This window comes from Bos mutus, chromosome 21, assembly GCF_027580195.1.
Source record: "Bos mutus isolate GX-2022 chromosome 21, NWIPB_WYAK_1.1, whole genome shotgun sequence".
Classification (NCBI taxonomy): Eukaryota; Metazoa; Chordata; class Mammalia; order Artiodactyla; family Bovidae; genus Bos; species Bos mutus.
Window position 1 is genome coordinate 3,747,176 of NC_091637.1, and position 19,235 is coordinate 3,766,410.

Here is a 19,235-nt window from a genome sequence, read left to right on the forward strand (position 1 = left end):
GAGGAGGCTAAAAATAAGTGACAGGGCTCTGCTAACGGCCAGCACCCCCTTGGAAGGCTCACTGCAGGTGGGTTAGATTTCTCTGATGAGGGCTTTTCTGCCTGAGGTGAAGCTACTAGGCGGGGCTCGGACAAGGTGGGACAGGTGGGAAGTTGGCAGGAAAAAGCAGGATGGCAGATACGTGACGTGACTGGGGACCAACTGACTTGATGTTTGAAGCCATGGGGTGCGTGGGCTAGGAAACTGTGGGGACTGAGACTCGGAGGCCGTGCGTGCTGAGAGCTTCAGCCTTCCCTCAGCTCTGCCCTGGACAGACCCTGCACTGGGGAGCGTGTGGACACTCCCGTTTGAGTAAGTGCAGGTCTGACTTCACGAGAGATTAGCTCAAATCCAGATTCATGAACAAGCCATCCTGATGCCCAGGGGGTCAGAGCAAAGACAGATTCACTTTCCTGAAGGAGGGAATGTGCAAAACCCCTGAGGGAGGTTTCAGAGGCCTCGGGAGGCAAGGGCTTCCTTTTTTTAAATTTAGATTTTTAGTTGTGAAAAGACATTTTTAGGTTCACATCAAAGTTGAGAGGAAGGTGCAGAGATTCCCTATATTCTCCCTGCCTCCATTCATGCATGGCCTCCCCAACTGTGAAAACATTTGTTACAATCAGTAAACCCACATTGATACATCATCATCACCCAGAGCCCATGGTTTACATTAGGAGTCCCTCCTGATATTGTACATCTGTGAGTTTGGACCAATCTGTAACAACATGTTTCAACCATCACAGTATCATGCAGAGTAATTCCACTGCCCTAAACATTCTCTCTGCATCTGCTTCCTGAAGGTTGAGTACTTCCAGCCTTTGTTTTCCTAGCTCTATGCTTAGAAGTCAGAATGACAGAGGGCTTCTTCTCACATTGCCACGTACATCACATTTACCCACTGTATCTATGAAAGCAAATGATACAGTTTCAAAAGTATTATAAAGTGCTTTAATGTGGACCTCATGAAAAAGAAAAGCAATTTAAAAGTAGTGAACTGACTGTTGAAGTGGGAATTGGGGATTGAGTCAGCAATAATAATAGAAAAAAGAATATGAGAGAGACCAAAACAAATTAAAAAACACATTGTGGGAGAAAGGCACAATTTAGAGATGTGTACAGGATTTAACGATGGACATTTTTATTGCAGTTTTGACCATAGCTAAATCCTGATAAATTTATGACTTCCTCTAACTATTCATTTAACACTCAAGGAAAGAGAGAAAACGATTTCTTCCTCTTCTTCCTTTTTTCCTTCCAGCTTTTCTGCTTCTTTTATTGATATTATTCATACTGAAGTTCCAGTCTCAGACATTCTCCTCCCTGCTAAATAAAATGAAGTTGCATTCAGTCACTTCCTTAACAGAGTGTTTTCCATTGTCTTGTCTCTCCTGAAGTTGTTTATGCTTTTTCTAGTTACAGAGATTAGAAGCGATTCAGATGGGTTGAAGAGAACCTTTTTCTATTTTTCTGTAAGCTTCAATCACATCCTCTGTCTTTGTCTTTGTGGCAATTTTAGCATATCTAAATGTGCACAGTTCCTCATAGAATTACCCATGATTTGTTTCAAATAAATCATTTCAAAATTTGTTTCAATTGTTTCCTTGTATGGAAGCTGCATATAAGGGAGCTTGAGAGTTTATTTTTGAGAATATTTACCATAAGAGACCTGACTGGAATGGAACAAAGAAAACTGCTGTTTTGATGCCTCCTCCGTGCTATCAGCCTGTCTTGTGTGATCTTCTGTGAGGTCACGGTAGAGAAGATACTGCCTTTCACACTTATTTGTGAGGAGGAGCTGGAGCTGACCGGATGGAGACCCTGGAGCAGTGTTTCTGACTCCAGCCCACTCTGTCTGTGGTCATCAGAACATGCAGCAGCGACACCTATAGAGCTACAGCTCGGGCTTGAAACTTGAGATGGAAAGGGCTCAAGGGTGAGTCTGATGCTGGGATGATTTTCCTTTTATTAAAAATACTAATAGACTTTGTTTTTAGAGCAGTTTAAAATTCTTCCCAGCTCATTGAGATATAGTTTATGTAAATATTACATAAGTTTAAGGTGATTGTGTGTATATATGTATTGTAGAATAATTGAAACAGTAACATTAGTTCATACTTTCATTGCCACACATGATCATTTTTTTGGTGTGGGTGATAAAAATTTTAAGATCTACTCATTTAGAAACTATTAAGTGTATAATAACCATATTGTTAACTGTAGTCACTGTGCTATATATTCTATCCCTGGGACTCACTTATCTTAATTCTGGAAATTTATACACTTCAACCAACATTTACCCATAAGTACCCCCTGCCATCCCTGGAAACAATGGATCTGCTCTGTTTTTATGATTTCTGGTTTAAAAGATTCTACATATAAGATGATCATAGAGTATTTGTCTTACTCTGACTTATTTCATGTGGCATAATTTTAAATGAGATGGCTGGATGGCATCACTGACTGGATGGACATGGGTTTGGGTGGACTCCAGGAGTTGGTGATGGATAGGGAGGCCTGGTGTGCTGTGGTTCATGGGGTCGCAAAGAGTCGGACATGGCTGAGTGACTGAACAGAACTGAACTGAATTTCTTTTTTTTTAATTCTGAGACAGTTTATTTAAAACCAAGAAATCGAGTAAGACTATTTTTAGAAAGAATATTGGTAAACATAAAAGGCCTAGGGCTCTTCAACACTGAGGCCTGAAACAAACTAGTAAATAGTAGCTAGCAACCTGGGAGGAAGACTTTGAGGTCCAATTCCAGAATACAGTTAAGAAACACAGGAGAAAAGCAACTGTCAATTATCACTGTTACAGAAGTAAAATGAAAGCTAAGGATGAACCACTGGCTTAGCAATGACATCTGTTAATTCTAACAGCAACAGCTTCCTTAACAGTGGAGTGTAAAAAAAAGTGTGAAAGAGAAAAAAGCCCAACTGCGATAGATTCAAGCAAAAGTAAAATTACGTGCAAGAAATATGGCTAACTCTTTTGAGCTTTGCTATAAGCTTGAATAGGGGTGTATCTGGAAGGGCAGAGGACTTACTTGTATGCTGAGACTGGCAGAGGAATAATGAAAAAGGTGAGAACTGATGGAGCCAAGAACAGAGGGTAGAATCTGATGCTTCTATGTCTGACTCTGCGCCCCCACGGACTGCAGCACACCAAGCATCTCTGTCCTTCACTATCTTCCAGAGTTTGTGGATTCATGTCCATTGAGTCAGTGACAGTATCTATCTCATCTGCTGCCACCCCCTTTCTCCTTTTGCCCTCAGTCTTTCCCAGCATGAGGCAGGGTGGAAATAACAGGAAATTCTGAGGTTCTTACTCTCAAGAAGCAAGACCATCAGCTGAACTGAGAATGAAAAATTAGAGATTTGAGCGGAGAAGGTACAGAACAGAATGGGTGAGTGACTAGGAAACACTGGATGGCAGACGAATGCCCACTTAATAGGAGACCAATAACCTGTTTCTCTACTTGTCTAGCCAACTTCAGCTTGACCATTAAGGTTTTCAGGGGGGGGATTTACCTCTAGAGAACAGAAGACAGCATTTATATTTTTATTTTTATTTATTTTTTTTTTTACACTGTTTCCACTGTTTCCCCATCTATTTCCCATGAAGTGGTGGGACCAAATGCCATGATCTTCATTTTCTTTTTTTTTTTTTTTTTTTATACCTCAACTGACTTTTTCACTTAATAACATGTGGACATACTTCCAAGTTCATGTATCTAGATCTAACTCATACTTTTTAATAGCTGTATAATATTCCATAGTTTTTTTCTCCATTCATTCTTTTTTTTATTTTTTTTTTTTATTTAATTTTTATTTTTTTTTTTTTTAATTTTTTATTCCTTTATTTCTCATGTGTTCCCCATCCTGAACCCTCCTCCCTCCTCCCTCCCCATACCATCCCTCTGGGTCGTCCCAGTGCACCAGCCCCAAGCATCCAGCATCGTGCATTGAACCTGGACTGGCATCTCGTTTCATACATAGCATTTATATTTTTAAAAGACAAACCCACAAAAACCTAAATGGCAATATGCTCTTTTCTTTCCACTGCGGGATTTAGGACAGTGGTTCACAAAGTATGGTTCCTTGTCACCAGAGTCACCTGAAAATTTGCAAACTGCAGACTTGCAGACTTCATCCTAGATCTACATCAGAAATTCTGGGAGCAAGGCCCTGCAATGTTTTAATAAGCCTTTCAGAGATTTGAGAACCACCTTGGCTTCCGTGGTGGCTCAGATGGAAAAGACTCTGTCTCCAGTGCAGGAGACCTGGGCTCAGTCCCTGGGTTGGGATTATCCCTAAAGGCTATGGCAACCTATTCCAGTATTCTTGCCAAAGAGTCAGATACGACTGAGTGACTTTTGCGTTCAAAACTTCAACCATGTAAAGAAAGGGTTTCCTTTTATTCACCATCTATAATACTTTCAGACCATTCCTGCTTAAAATAGATCTTAGCCTTTCTTGGCTACTTAGTAACTAAATAAAATACACACAAAAGGTAAGAAAATTTCACCACAAATCAGAACATCTTAAAAAAGCTGTCAGGTTATTTAAAAAGAATGATCAGGGAAAAAAATACCACAATTAAGATCTTTTATTTGTCACCATTAAGAGTCTGCATTTTAAACCGATTCTTGGACTGGTGGCTCGTATCCATCAGCTCGTTCAACTTTAGCACCTGTCTCATCCCCGGTAGCTTTTCCAGAACTACTACCTTCACCATGTAGCTCCATGAGTTTTCCCAATTCAAATTTGGGCTTCTTCAGCATTTTTACTTTTCTAACAAAGACATCATGGAGCGGATAAATAGATTGGCAAGCCTTTTCTATGTCTTTTCCAATGCTATCTGGAATCAATTTATTGACCACCTCTTTAAAGTCATTTGTCTGCACCTCTCAGGTCATGATTTCCATCATCTTCTTGCGGATCTGGTGCACCTGCTGGTGCTGGGCGTAAGAAGTCTTCTGAATCTGATTGTTGCGCTTTTTAGTAAAACCCACACTGAACAGACGAAGCAAGTAACCATCGGTAGTCTTGACATCAATGTGAGCTTCAGTCATGGTCTGCCATCTTTTGACCATGGAGCACATTTTGTCACGGGTAAGATCCATACCCAGAGAAGGCAATGGCACCCCACTCCAGTGCTCTTGCCTGGAAAACGCCATGGATGGAGGAGCCTGGAAGGCTGCAGTCCATGGGGTCACTGAGGGACGGACACGACTGAGCGACTTCACTTTCACCTTTCACTTTCACTCATTGGAGAAGGAAATGGCAACCCACTCCAGTGTTTTTGCCTGGAGAATCCCAGGGACGGGGGAGCCTGGTGGGCTGCTGTCTGTGGGGTCACACAGAGTCGGACACGACTGAAGTGACTTAGCAGCAGCAGATCCATACCATGAAAATTAGTCAGGCAGTTTTTGCCCTGAACATCCTCAGTAATTAGCTTGAATTTTCTAAATGCTACTTCATCATTTTGCAGATCAGCAAGACTCATTTCAAAAACACGACCTTTGAGGCCATCAGATGTGATTTTGGTTCCTTGAGTTCTCGTGACCAATGTTTTCCCACTATTCCTTATATTGAACATAGCTGGTGCTCTCACATCATACCGATCTTTTTTAGAAAATGGGTCAACCAGTTTCTTCTTGGCTCCCTTTTTGCCTCCTTTCGTAAGGCACTTGTTCTTGCTGACCGCCATGGTGCCGCTCAGAGAGCCAAAAGGGGTAAATTTTAAATTTATAAAAAACCGAGTGGGAATCACAGAGAGTTCTCATATACTTCTACATGCACATACACAAACACACATGTTCCTCATATTATTATCTTGCCATTACTGTGGTGCATTTTGTTGTGAGTGATGAATGGATATTGACACATTATTATTATGTGAAGCTCATAGTTTACATGAGGGTTCACTTTGGTGGTGTTCCTTCTTTGGATTTTCACAAATGTATGATGACATGTATAATGTACTCACCATAACTGTATTGTATAGAGTATTTTCACTGCCCTGAATATCCTCTGTTCATCACTACCCTCCATTTCTTTAAATATTGCTTCAGTAACCTTCTATTTCTCTCTTTTCATGTTCTAGGGCTCCAGTCCTGTGACCATTAAGAATTTCTCCCAAGTCCCATTTGTCCCTTATGCTTATGGTTTTATTTCCATCCCTTTGATCTCCATGTTTCAATCAGTGGACACCTTTCAATCTACCTTCAGTTCACTTGAGTCGCTCAGTCACGTCCAACTCTTTGTAACCCCATGGACTGCAGCACGCAGCCTTCCCTGTCCTTCACCAACTCCTGGAGCTTACTCAAACTCATGTTAATTGAGTCGGTGATGCCAAACAACCATCTCATCCTCTGTCGTCCCCTTCTCCTGGTGCCTTCAGTTTTTCCCAGCATCAAAGTCTTTTCAAATGAGTCAGTTCTTCACATCAGGTGGCCAAACTATTGGAGTTTCAGCTTCAGCATCAGTCCTTCCAATGAATATTCAGGACAGATTTCCTTTAGGATGGACTGGTTGGATCTCCTTGCTGTCCAAGGGACTCTCAAGAGTCTTTTCCAACACCACAGTTCAAAAGCATCAGTTCTTTGGTGCTCAGCTGTCTTTGTAGTCCAACTCCCATATCCATACACAAATACTGGAAAAACCATAGCTTTGACTTGATGGGCGTTTGTTGGCAAAGTAATGTCTCTGCTTTTTAATATGCTGTCTAGGTTGCTCATAGCTTTTCTTCCAAGGAGCAAGTGTCTTTCAATTTTATGGCTGCTGTCATCATCTGCAGTGATTTTGGAGCCCCCCAAAATAAGGTCTCTGTTTCCATTGTTTCCCCATCTATTTGCCATGAAGTGATGGGATCAGATGCCATGATCTTGGTTTTTTGAATGTTGCGTTTTAAGCCAGCTTTTTCACTCTCCTCTTTCACTTTCATCAAGAGGCTATTTAGTTCTTCTTTGCTTCCTGCCATAAAGGTAGTGTCATCTGCATATCTGAAGTTATTGATATTTCTCCCAGCAATCTTAATTCCAGCTTGTGGTTCATCCAGCCTGGCATTTCCCATGATGTACTCTGCATATAAGTTAAATAAGCAAGGTGACAATATACAGCCTTGACATACTCCTTTCCCAATTTGGAACCAGTCTGTTGTTCCATGTCCAGTTCTAACTGTTGCTTCTTGACCTGCATACAGATTTCTCAGGAGGCAGGTAAGGTGGTCTGGTATTCCCATCTCTTTCAGAATTTTCCACAGTTTATTGTGATCCACACAGTCAAAGGCTTTCGTGTAGTCAATAAAGCAGGGGTAGATGTTTTTCTGGAACTCACTTGCTTTTTGATGATCCAACAGATGTTGGCAATTTGATCTCTGGTTCTAATTTGACCAGACATCAAAAGGAACCAGAAGAACCAGAAGAGATCAATCTACCTTGCAGCATTGTAAGTCACTCCTCATGTATCCCTTATCTGTTCAAGCCATCTATTGAGTTTTTTATTTCTTGAAATTTTATTTTATAAATTAATATAGAGTGATTTAACTTTTTCAGTATATAGTTTCATGACTTTTAAAATCTGTATAAATTTATGTACCTACAACAGTCAAGATAGAGACTGTTGTAAGTCTCTGTCCCAAAAGCTCCCTCACACTTTCTGTTAACAGTCACAACTGACCCTCACCTAAATACTTGGCAACCACTGGTTTGTTTTCTCACACTTCAGTCTTGTTTTTGAGAATTTTGTGTAAATGGAATCACATAATTAGTGATATTGGTTCCTTTGAAACTGGTTCCTTTCACTCAGTGGATTTAAGATTCATCCTCTTTTAATGCTTTTAGCAGTATTTTTTATATTATTACTGAGATACTGAGTAGTTATGTAGTTATATTAGTCAGGGTTCCAGAGAAATAAAATCAATAGGATATATACGTATATATATATATACGCACACATATATAATCATATCACATCATATTATAATCCCTCAAGGGAAAGGCAACATATTTTACTGAGTCCACCAACTCAAATGTTAATATTTCATCTGAAAACGCTTTCACAGATTCACCTAAGAATAATGTTTAGCTAAAATCTGGGTATCCCATGATACAGTCAGGTTGACACATAAAATTGAACACAAAAGTATTTTTCATTTCTAAAATTTTAGTTTGACAGTTTCTTGTAGATATGCAGTCTCTGATGGATTTCTCCATCTTACAGTCTTTTTGGGGGACAGACTAATCATTAAATTCACAGCTGATGGCTGCAGTATCTGGCCACCTAAGGTGCCATTTCTGTTGTCTCTTTGGTTGCTTGGCCCCGTGTTTTTGTTTCTCCTTGATTATGTACAAAAGTTGTAGAGACTTCAGTCAGCGTTCCCTCTGTGTCTGGAGGTCACTACTGTTGGGGGGGCTATTTTGCTGTCCAGCTGAGGCTCAGCTGGGCTCTGGTTCCAGTCTACCCTGCCCCCAGTCTTAGGGATAGCTCTGCAGGAGTCCCAACTGACGGCTTGGGTTGCTTCCCAAGGCAGCTTCAAAGTGCTCCAAAATTCTAGTTTTTATATTTCTGACAGCATAAAATGGCTGGAAATTCTGCTCTTCTTTTTAAGCCATCTCTTACCGTGCAGCTTAGTCTGTGAGTGTGTTGAGGGAAACCCCCGGCCTTTGGGCCCATTTCTTTGCCATCCCCCCTCTCTGAAGGCTTGCCCCTCCTGGCTGGGCTGCTTGGCTGCCCCAGACTTGGCTTCTGCTCCAGCTCTGCCAGGTCCCGCGCTCCTTGCTGCCACTCCACTGGCTCCTGCTGCCCAGAGGCAAGTTCTAGGGAGAGGGGCTAAGTCCTGGCCCTGCTGCCCCTGCTGTCTTGGTGTTGGACCTCTTCAAATCAGTTTCTAAATGTGTATTTTATCCAGCTTTTCTGTTTTTGCTTTGTGAGAGTATTGGTCTAGGACAAGCTTTCCCATCATAGCCACACACCTTTGATTTAAAATTTTCTTTAGATGGAATAAGGTTTGATTTCTAATAGTTGAAAAGGAAATAATTTGGAGCCATGAGTTAAGCCCAGAGGAAATTTTCATTTTCATCAAGAACTTCATTGAACAACATGTCCACCATTTTGTTCCACTACCTTCTGCCATTTTCAGGCAACTTCATGATTCCATCTTCCCAAAACTTTTAATCTTTTTGAGCAAACAACTGTTCCATGTACTTTTTACAGTCTTCCAGAGGATTGAAATTTTTTTCATTAAGATAATTTGTAAAGACCGAAATAAATGGAAGTCTAAGATGTGATGTCTGGTAAATATGGTGAGTGACTCAGAACTTCCCAGCCAAGCTGTAACAGTTGTTGTCAGGTCAGCAGAGAAACATGCAGTCTTGCGTTATTCCTATGAACGTCTGTGTTTTCTGTTGACTAATTCTGGACGTTTTTCATCAAGTACTGCTTAGAGTTGGTCTGATTGGGTGCAGTACTTGTTGGAATGAAGCATTTGATTTTCCAGAAGGAGCTCATAATAGAGGACTCTCTTCCAGTCTTACCGTATTCCTTCTTTGGATGACGACTGGCCTTCGGTGTAGTTGGTGGTAGTTCATTTCGCTTGCCCCCAATCTCTTCCATTCCACATTATTGTACAGTATCCTCTTTTCATTGCCTGTCCCAATTTGTTTTAAAAGCAGAACATTTTTCTTACACTTAAGTACAGAGTTGCATGTAGAAATACAATCAAGAAGATTTTTTTCACTTAACATATGTAGAACCCAAACATCAAAGCAATTAACAGACTCAAACACGTACAAATGATTTTCAACAGTTGATTTGGATATTCTGAGTTGTGTCAGCTATCTGCTGCATGGTATAATGTTGATTGTTCTCAATTAATATCTAGATTTGATCACTGTCAACTTAAACGGGTCTACCAGGCTGTGGAGCGTTGTCCAACAAGAAATCTCCAGCACGAAACTTTGCAAACCACTTCTGACCCATTCAGTCAGTCAACAGCACCTTTTCTGTATGCTGTACAAATCTATTTTTTGCATTTCAGTTGCATTTTTCCCTTTCTTGAAATAATAAAGCATAATATACCAAAATGTTTCTTTTTTCTTCCCTGTTCAGTATTAAAATGGCTACACAAAAATTCACTAATTTTGATAAGTTTTTTTAAGTGCATGCTGATATGACAGCTGTCATGATAGTCTAACAAAATTGTTTCAAATGAAGTTAAAGACAGCTAAGCACTATAGAGCCATCTTATGGGAAAACCAAGCAAACTTTTTGGCTAACCCCATATTTATATATATTTATAAAGTGTGTGATTTTGAGATTTGGTTCATCACTAGATGTAAAGCCCTTTTCCAGTGTAACAGCAGTAGAAATAATAGTGTGTATCTTAAAATATACACATTATTAAATAAACCAATAGAATATGTTGAAAGAGCCACACAGTATAAGTGGAAAAGATTTCTGAAACTTAAAAAAAATTCCCAAGAATGAGAAAGAAGGTGGTATTTAAAGGCTTTAAAAACTAGTAAAGGCTTTTTAAACCAGAGATCTAGTGAACCTGTCTGTAGCAGGTTCCCATTTTACTGTGAGCCCTTGAAGGCCAACACCTACAGCTCTTTTTGGCCCCCTGGGACTCAGCTGAAAGGCCCTTATGAGTGTCTGTCAAATGAATGAATGAATAAAAATCATCTTCCCTTCTGCCTGTCTACATATGTACCCACTGTGCATCCTTGAGTGTTAATGTGCACATCCTGCATACCCATACGCTTCCCACATCTTAGGTTACATTTTCATTAATGAATAGGTCTTGCTCTAATTGTATTAGTTAACACCTGCCTTGCTCTAATTGTATTAGTTAACAGTTTTTCAGTGCTTCCATTGCTGCAAGAGTTTAATCCTGACAATAAACTTACGGAGGCTATTGATATCTTCAGCCAAGTTTATGGCTAATAGAGCTTAAGGTGTAGGACCCTTACGTCCTGTCTCAAAGACTGCATCTGGAAAGATGATAGAACAGACACCCATACTTTAAAGGAAATCAGTGGGAGCTATGCTAATAGGCATGTGCACGCGAGAGAGTGTGTGTGTGTGCTCAGTCATGTATGAATCTTTGGAACCCCATGGACTAAAGCCCACCAGGCTCCTCTGTCCAGGAAATTTTCCAGGCAAGAATACTGAAGTGGGTTGCTGTTTTCTAATCCAGGGAATCTTCCTGACACAGGGATCAAACCTGGCTGTCTTGTATCTCCTGCATTGGCAGGTGGATTCTTGACCACAGGCCGCTTGGGAAGCCCATGCTAATGGGCTTGTCAGTGTAAAACTAGTGCATTTTAAACAGACTGTTTTTCCTCTTTTGTTTATCCTCCCGTGTCTTGGAACTTTTCACTACTTTATACAGAATGTCTTAAAATGCCTTGTTGCATGGAGCAGTCATGCCCCTTTGTGAGTGAATGTGAACTTTTCAGCAATTCAAGCACACTGCAACAGCTCTCGTAACTTCAAAATTTCTGTTCTTTGTCAATTGCGATCTTGCACACCAACTCCGTCAGATGTGTGGGTAGCTTATTTTTCTTTTCCTCTTGAACTTTTTTCATTCTGCTGGTTATTTCTCAATTGATATTCCTCATTCCCCATAGTATGGGCTATATCATGAACCACTGAAAAGAGCACCATCTTTAAGTTTAATGTAAAAACTGTTTTCTGAAAGGGAGGGCTCCTCAGCCCTGCCAACTCAGAGTCATATGTTGAAGTCTTTCCCCCCATACATTAGAATGTGAACTTATTTGGAAATAGAGTCAATTTAATTAATTAAATTAAGTTTAATTAATTAAGATGAGGTCATACTGGAGAGGGTGGCCCTAAACTGATATGACTGGTGTCTTTATAAAAAGGAGAAGTTTGGAGACAGACATGCGCATGAGAACACCATGTGGAGATGAAGGCAGAGTTCTATGAGCCAAGGAATACCAAAGATGGGCAACAAACCAGCAGCAGCTGGGAGAGAGGCCAGGACTAGATTCTCCCTTATGGCTCAGATGGAGCGAACTCTGCTGACATCTTGATGTTGGACGTCAGCTTCCAGGTTCTAAGATAATAATTTCTGTTGTTCGAACCACTGAGTTTTAGGTGCTTTATTATGATAGCCCTAGCAACCAAACACAGGGCCTGTCCCCTTATTTTGCAGTTCAAGCCATTTTTGGGTCACTTTTCACGTGGCGCTGACCTGATGCTGGATGTAACTCACCCAGGGCCCTCGCCCTTTCCTGGGACTCAGTGGCCGAGCAGGCTCTGCATGCAGGTTAGGGGGACACTCCCTCTTTGTCCGGCTGCTCTGCTGGTTAGGTTCTGTTTCATACTGTTGCCCTAGTCTCAGAACAGCCTGGCAACTGAGGGATTCCTGTTCTGCTTGGAAGCGAGAATGTGAAACGCATCCACACAAAGAGAATGAGTGGAAGCAGAGCTTGAATCCGAGGCTGATCTGGGGCTGTGAATGCCACTTCTTGAATTTCCTGCACTGTTGACTTGTTCTGGAAGGGCCACGCTGGGTCCGTAACCAGGCTGACAGCTGTTTTCAGTTCCCAGTCGGTGAGGCTTCCTCAGTGGTTGTGAGGGCTGTTGAGGAGGAACAGTGAACAGGACCCAGGGCTGGGAAGACCTAATGCAGAAGAGAAAGGAGTGCTCCCTTCCAGGGAGATACCCGCTGGGTCAGGTCCTTCTGACCACTGTACCCCATGTCATGACTAGGGATTGTGAGTCCCAAAGTCAAGATGAGCCCCACATGTGTGAAAAGATGCTGCTGCTGCTGCTAAATCACTTCAGTCGTGTCCGACTCTGTGTGACCCCATAGATGGCAGCCCACCAGGCTCCCCTGTCCCCGGGATTCTCCAGGCAAGAACACTGGAGTGGGTTGCCATTTCCTTCTCCAACGCATGAAAGTGAAAAGTGAAAGTGAAGTTGCTCAGGCAAGTCTGACTCTTTGCGACCCCATGGACTGAAGCCTACCAGGCCCCTCTGTCCATGGGATTTTCCAGGCAAAAGTACTGGAGTGGGTTGCCATTGTTTTCTCCTGAAAAGATGCTAATCATTGTTAATTATTAGAGACATTTAAATCAAAACTGCAATGACCTTACACCAGTCAGAATGGCCGTCATTAAAACGTCTAAAAATAACAAATGGTAGAGAGGGTGTGGAGAAAAGGGAACCCTCCTTCACTGTTGGTAGGAGTGTAAATTGGTTATAGCCACTGTGGAGAGCAGTATGGAAGTTACTTAAAAAACTAAAACTGGAGTTACCATATGATCCAGCATCCTCACTCTTGGGTGTATATCCAGACAGAACTCTAATTTGAAAAGATACACACACCCTGTGTTCATAGCAGCACTGTTTCCAGTAGTCAAGACATGGAAGTAAATGTTCATCAAGAGATGAATAGTTAAAGAAGATGTGTATATATACAACGTAATACTACTCAGTCATAAAAAATGAAACAGGCCATTTGCAACAACATGGATGGACCTAAGGATTATCATACTAAGTGAAGTGAAGCCAGAAAGACAAAAATACCATATGACACCACTTAACATGTGGCATCTAGGATATGACACAGATGAACTTATCTACAGAAACAGACTCATGAAGAAAAGACTTGTGGTTGTTAATGGGGAAGGGGGACATTAGATTGGGAGTTTGGGATTAGCAGTTGCAAGCTATTGTATGTAGAATGGAACAACATGGTTCTAGTGTGTAGCACAGGAAACTATTCAATGGAGAAAGAATATGAAAAAGAATATATACATGTGTATATGAATCACTTTGCTGTGGAGCAGAAATTAACAACATGCTGTAAATCAAATGTACGTCAATGAAACAAGTTCTTAAAAAGAGGAGTGTCACATATTATGGCACCCCCATAACCGCTGTGACCGGGGCACCTCCTCATGAATGATAACCGCTTGTTTCCAACTCTGTACCTCTGAGAATTGTAAGTCGGAGGGCACAGATCAGTGTTCTCTCATCACCTGACCTAGCACAGATGTATGACCCACAGCAGGCTTCCAGTCAAGGCCTGGGGTGCTGAGGACCAAAGAGGAGGGAACGGGGCAATCTGAGAAGCAGCTTAACGGGACTGATGGGAAGCAGTGGAGGTGGAGGTCTTGGGGGCAGGACCTTTAACACCTTGGTCTCTAGCACACCCTGGTGTCTGAACAGCGCTGGGCACAGACAGTGCATGCCTGTGTTGCCTGGACATGCGCACCTTTATTATTTGATTCACATTTGAAAGGCCCATCTTCATAGGGTACTTTCTCACCTCTGTGCCTATTTTTCCTTTCAGTTTTGTTGAGACATAATTGACATACAGCCGTGTATAAGTGTGAGGTGTAGAACATAATGATTTGACTTAATGTACACCATGGAATGATGATCACAGTATATTTCATACACATCCATGTTCTCATACATATACAATTAAAGGAAAAAAAGTTTCCTGTGATGAGAACTCTTAGCATGTAGTCTCAACAACTGTCATATACAACTCACAGCAATGTTAGTTATATTAATCCTGTTGTACATTACATTCCAAATATTTACTTAGCTTATAACAGGAGGTGTGCAATTTTGATCCAGTTCCCTCTTCCCCGCCCACCTCATCTCTGGTAACCAGAGATCTGATCTCTTTTCTGAGTTTATTTCTGAAGTGTATTTGACCTACAATACTATGTTAGTTTCTACTATGCACCCTAGTGAGTTGATATTTCTATACATTACCAAATAATCACCACGATAAGTCTAGTTACTGTCATCATACGTAAATATTAAATTAGTACTGGATGTATTCCCTACTCTCTATGTTTCATCACTGTGGTTCACTTATCTTGTAACTGGAAATTTGTGCCTCTTAATCTCCCTCGCCTATTTCCCTCATCCCCAAGCCCCCTGCTCTCCAGTAACAACCTGTTTGATTTCCATCTATAACTCTGTTTTTTTTTTCTTTTATTTTTTAACTTTACAATATTGTATTGGTTTTGCCATATATCAACATGAGTCCACCACAGGTATACACATGTTCCCCATCCTGAACCCTCCACCCTCTTCCCTCCCCGTACCTTCCCTCTGGGTCATTTGTTTTGTTATGTTTGTTCGTTTCTTTCACTTTTTGAACTCCACATATAAGTGAAATCATACTTGTCTTTCTCTCTTTGACTTATTGCATTTATCATAATATCATATAGGTCCATGTTTCGTGGGCTGGTATGTGATCTATCCTGTAGAATGTTCCATGTATGCTTGAAAAGAATGTGTATTTTTATATTTTGGATGAAATGCTCTATTTATAGCTATTAAATCTATCTGTATAGTTTAAGGCCAATGTTTCCTTATTGTTTTTTTTCTCTGGGTGATTTGCCCATTAATGTTCAGTTCAGTACAGTTCAGTCACTCAATTGTGTCTGACTCTTTGCTACCCCATGAACTGCAGCATGCCAGGCCTCCCAGTCCATCACCAACTCCCGGACTTCACTCAGACTCACGTCCATCGTGTTGGTGATGCCATCCAGCCATCTCATCCCCTGTCGTCCCTTTTTCCTCCTGCCCCCCAATCCCTCCCAGCATCAGGGTCTTTTCCAATGAGTCAACTCTTCGCATGAGGTGGCCAAAGTACTGGAGTTTCAGCTTTAGCATCAGTCCTTCCAAAGAACACCCAGGACTGATTAGTGGAATGTTAAATTCCCCTGCTACTGTGTTACTGTGAATTTCTTCCTTTGTGTCTGTTAAGATTTGCTTTTTGTATTTAGGTGTTCCTATATTGGGTGTGTGTGTGTGTGTGTGTGTGTGTGTGTATACAGTTTTTATATCTTGTTGGATCAGTTAGTCCTTTTTTTTTATTATGTAATGACTTTCCTTGTGTCTTGTGATGGTCTCTATTTTAAGGTCTATTTGGTCTGATACGTCTGGTTTAAAGTCTATGTGGTCTGATATAGCCAGCCCAGCTTTATTTTCATTTCCGTTTGCATGGAATACTTTTTTCTATCTTTTCATTGTCAGCCTATGTGAGTCTTTACTTCTGAAGTGAGTCTCTTATTGGCAGCATATATATGGGTCTTGTATTTTTCATCAATTCAACCTGTCTATGATTTTATTTGGAACAGTTAGTCCATTAACATTTCAACTGATTTTTAATAGATATTTGCTTATTGCCGTTTTGTGAACTTTTTTCAAGTTGTTTTGTATTTCTTTTTTGATTATTTCTTTTTCTTTTGGTCTTTTCCCTGTGATTTGATAGCTATCTTTAGTTTTATGTTTAGATTCCCTTTTCTTTTGTATGTGTAAGTATCTATTATAAATTTTTGGTTTGTGGTTAGCCTGAAGTTCATATATGACGATTATATATATACATTCTCATTTCAACCTGATGATCTCTTACATTCAATTGCATTCTAAGAGCCCTGCGTTTTTACTCATACGTTTAGTGTTTTTGACATCATATTTTTATATTTTTTTGTTTTGTGTAACCCTACCTACTTATTATAGATATATATGATTTTACTATGATTGTTTCTTATCCTTCCTAGTAGCTATATAAGTGGTTGATTTACTACCTTTACTGTATATTTGTCTTTACCAATAGATTTTTCCTTCATAAGTTTAATATTTCTGGTGTTTCCTCTTCTTTTCCACTTAGAGAATTCCTTTTAACTTTTCTTATAAAGTTGGTTTGCTGGTGCTGCACTCTGTTAACTGTTGCTTGTCTGTAAAATTCTTTACCTGTCCTTCAGATATGAATGATAGTTTTACCAGATAAAGTATTTTTGGTTGTAGGTTTTTTCCCCTTTCATTACTTCACACATACTGTGGCACTATCTTCTGGCCTGTAGAATTTCTGCTGAAAGTCAGCCATAGTCTTATGGGAGTTCTCTGTTGCTTCTCCCTTGCTGCTTTTAATTTATTCTCCTTAATTTTTTCCATTTTAATTGCTGTGTGTCTTGGTGTGTTCCTCTTTGGGTTAATCCTGTATGAGATTCTGCACTTCCTGGACTTGGGTGACTTTCCTTTCCCAGATTAGGGGAGTTTTCAGCTATTTTGTCTTCAAATATGTTCTCTTCCTCTTTCTCTCTCTTCTCCTTCTTGGTCCTCTATAATGTAATGTTAGTGCAGTTGATGTTGTCCCAGAGGTTTCTTAAATTGTCTTCAGTTTATAAATTTGTTTTTCTTTGTTCAGCATTAGTGATTTCTGCTCCTCTGTCTTCTAGCTAGCCGATCTGTTCCTCTGTATCATCCAAGGTACTCTCGATTTCTTCTGGTGTATTTTATTTCAATTACTGTATTCTTCCACTCTGTTTCTTTTTCTATTTTTCTAACACTTTGTTAAAATGTCTCACTCTGTTTATCCATTCTTCTCCTGAATTCATTGATGATCTTTATGATTATTACCTTGAAGTCTTTGTCAGGTGAATTGCTTATCTCTACTTCAGTTAGTCCTGGGGTTTCATCTTGTTCCTTTGTTTTGAACATACTCCTTTGTTGCCTCATTTTGCCTGAGTCTCTGTGTGCATTAGGCATGTTGGTTACATTTACCAATCTGGTACTCGTGGCCTCATGGAGGAGATGTCCTACGGGGCCCAGCAACACACTCTCCTCTGGTCTCCAGCGCTGTGTTACCTAGGGATGCCCTCTGGGGCTGTGCGGACCCTCCTCTGTGGCAGGGCTGACCGCTGTGGCTGTGGCTGTGCCCTGGCTGCCTACCTTGTTGGCTGCTAGGCCCTGCCCTCTGTGGAGTCTAACAGCCACTGATGGCCTGGGTGTCGGCATGGCTGGCTGTGGGGCCTTGGGCCCCAGGGGTGGGTGTCGGCCTGCTGGGGGTTGGGGCTGGGTCCTGAGGATCCGCTGCTGGACAGATTCAGATCCCGTCAGTCCCCTGGTGGGTGGCACTTGGTCCCTGTACTGCTGACTGCTTGACTTGGGAGGTCTCAGGACTGGTGCCAACCTGCTGTTGGGAGGATGAGCCCCCAGTACTAATAAGAGAGAGGACTCCAAAGTGGTATTTGCCAGCACCAGCAACCCACTCCAGTATTCTTGCCTGGAGGATCCCAGGGACGGGGGAGCCTTGGTGGGCTGCCGTCTGTGGGGTCGCACAGAGTCGAACAGGACTGAAGCTACTTAAGCAGCAGCAGCAGCAGCAGCAGCAGTGTCCTCATGGTAGAAAGAGCGCCCCCAAGTGGCTGTGCCCACGTCTGTGCTCAGGGTGAGCTCCAGCTGCCTCCTGCCTCTCCAGGAGATTCTCCAAGATCAGCAGGTGGGTCTGACCCAGGCTCCTTGGAAATCACTGCCTCTGCCCTGGGTCCTGGAGCATGTGAGACTTTGCATGTGTGCTGTAAGAGTGAGTCTTTATGTCCCACAGCCCTTCTGAAATTAAGCCCTGTGGGTTTTCAAAGCCAAACATTCTAGAGGTTTGTCTTCCTGGTACAGGATCCTTGGGCTGGGGAGCTTAATGTGGGTCTTGGGCCCCTGGCTCACTGGAGAAAACTCTGCCATGTAATTATTTCCCTGTGTGGTTGCCCACCCAGGGTGTGGGTCTTGACTGTGCCATGTCTCTGCCTTTCCTAGCTGTCCTATTGTGGTTCCTTCTTTACATCTTTACTTTTGGAAAATCTTTTCTGCTAGTCTTCAGGTCATTCTCACAGACAGTTGTTCTGTAAATAGTTCTGTAAATAGTAAATAGTTGTAGTTTGGTGTGCTTGTGGGAGGGACATGAGCCCAGGGTCCCCCTACTCCTCTATCCAGACTACTCCAGTCTGTGCTAGCTCTTTTTAACCAGGTAGATGTGCATGTGCCTTGCCTCACTGAACAAGTTAGAAGGGGTGAATCAACAGCATGCGTAATGTGGAAGAGGATGAAAAGAAATGAATTAATCTGTAGTTCTGTCCAGATGCTGTTTAGTCAGTTCATACTACTGGCGTGGTTTGGGCTTTTGGAAAAGATACAGCAGTTGGGCTTCCCTGGTAGCTCAGCTGGTAAAGAATCCACCTGCAATGCAGGAGACCCCAGTCTGATTCCTGGGTTGGGAAGATCCCCTGAGAAGGGATAGACTACCCACTCCAGTATTCTTGGGCTTCCCTTGTGGCTCAGCTGGTGAAGAATCCGCCTGCAATGCAGGAGACCTGGGTTCGATCCCTGGGTTGGGAGGATCCCCTGGAGAAGGGAAA

The 19,235-nt window shown here is 41.7% G+C and overlaps 1 protein-coding gene and 1 pseudogene across 2 annotated transcripts in view; one reads left to right on the forward strand and one right to left on the reverse strand.

Moving 5' to 3' along the window:
• The window catches only part of GABRG3 (gamma-aminobutyric acid type A receptor subunit gamma3), an 839,241-nt gene that overhangs the window by 69,920 nt on the left and 750,086 nt on the right, over nt 1-19,235 (forward strand). The window lies entirely within an intron of this gene.
• LOC102275851 (small ribosomal subunit protein eS1-like) lies at nt 4,611-5,749 on the reverse strand (annotated as a pseudogene).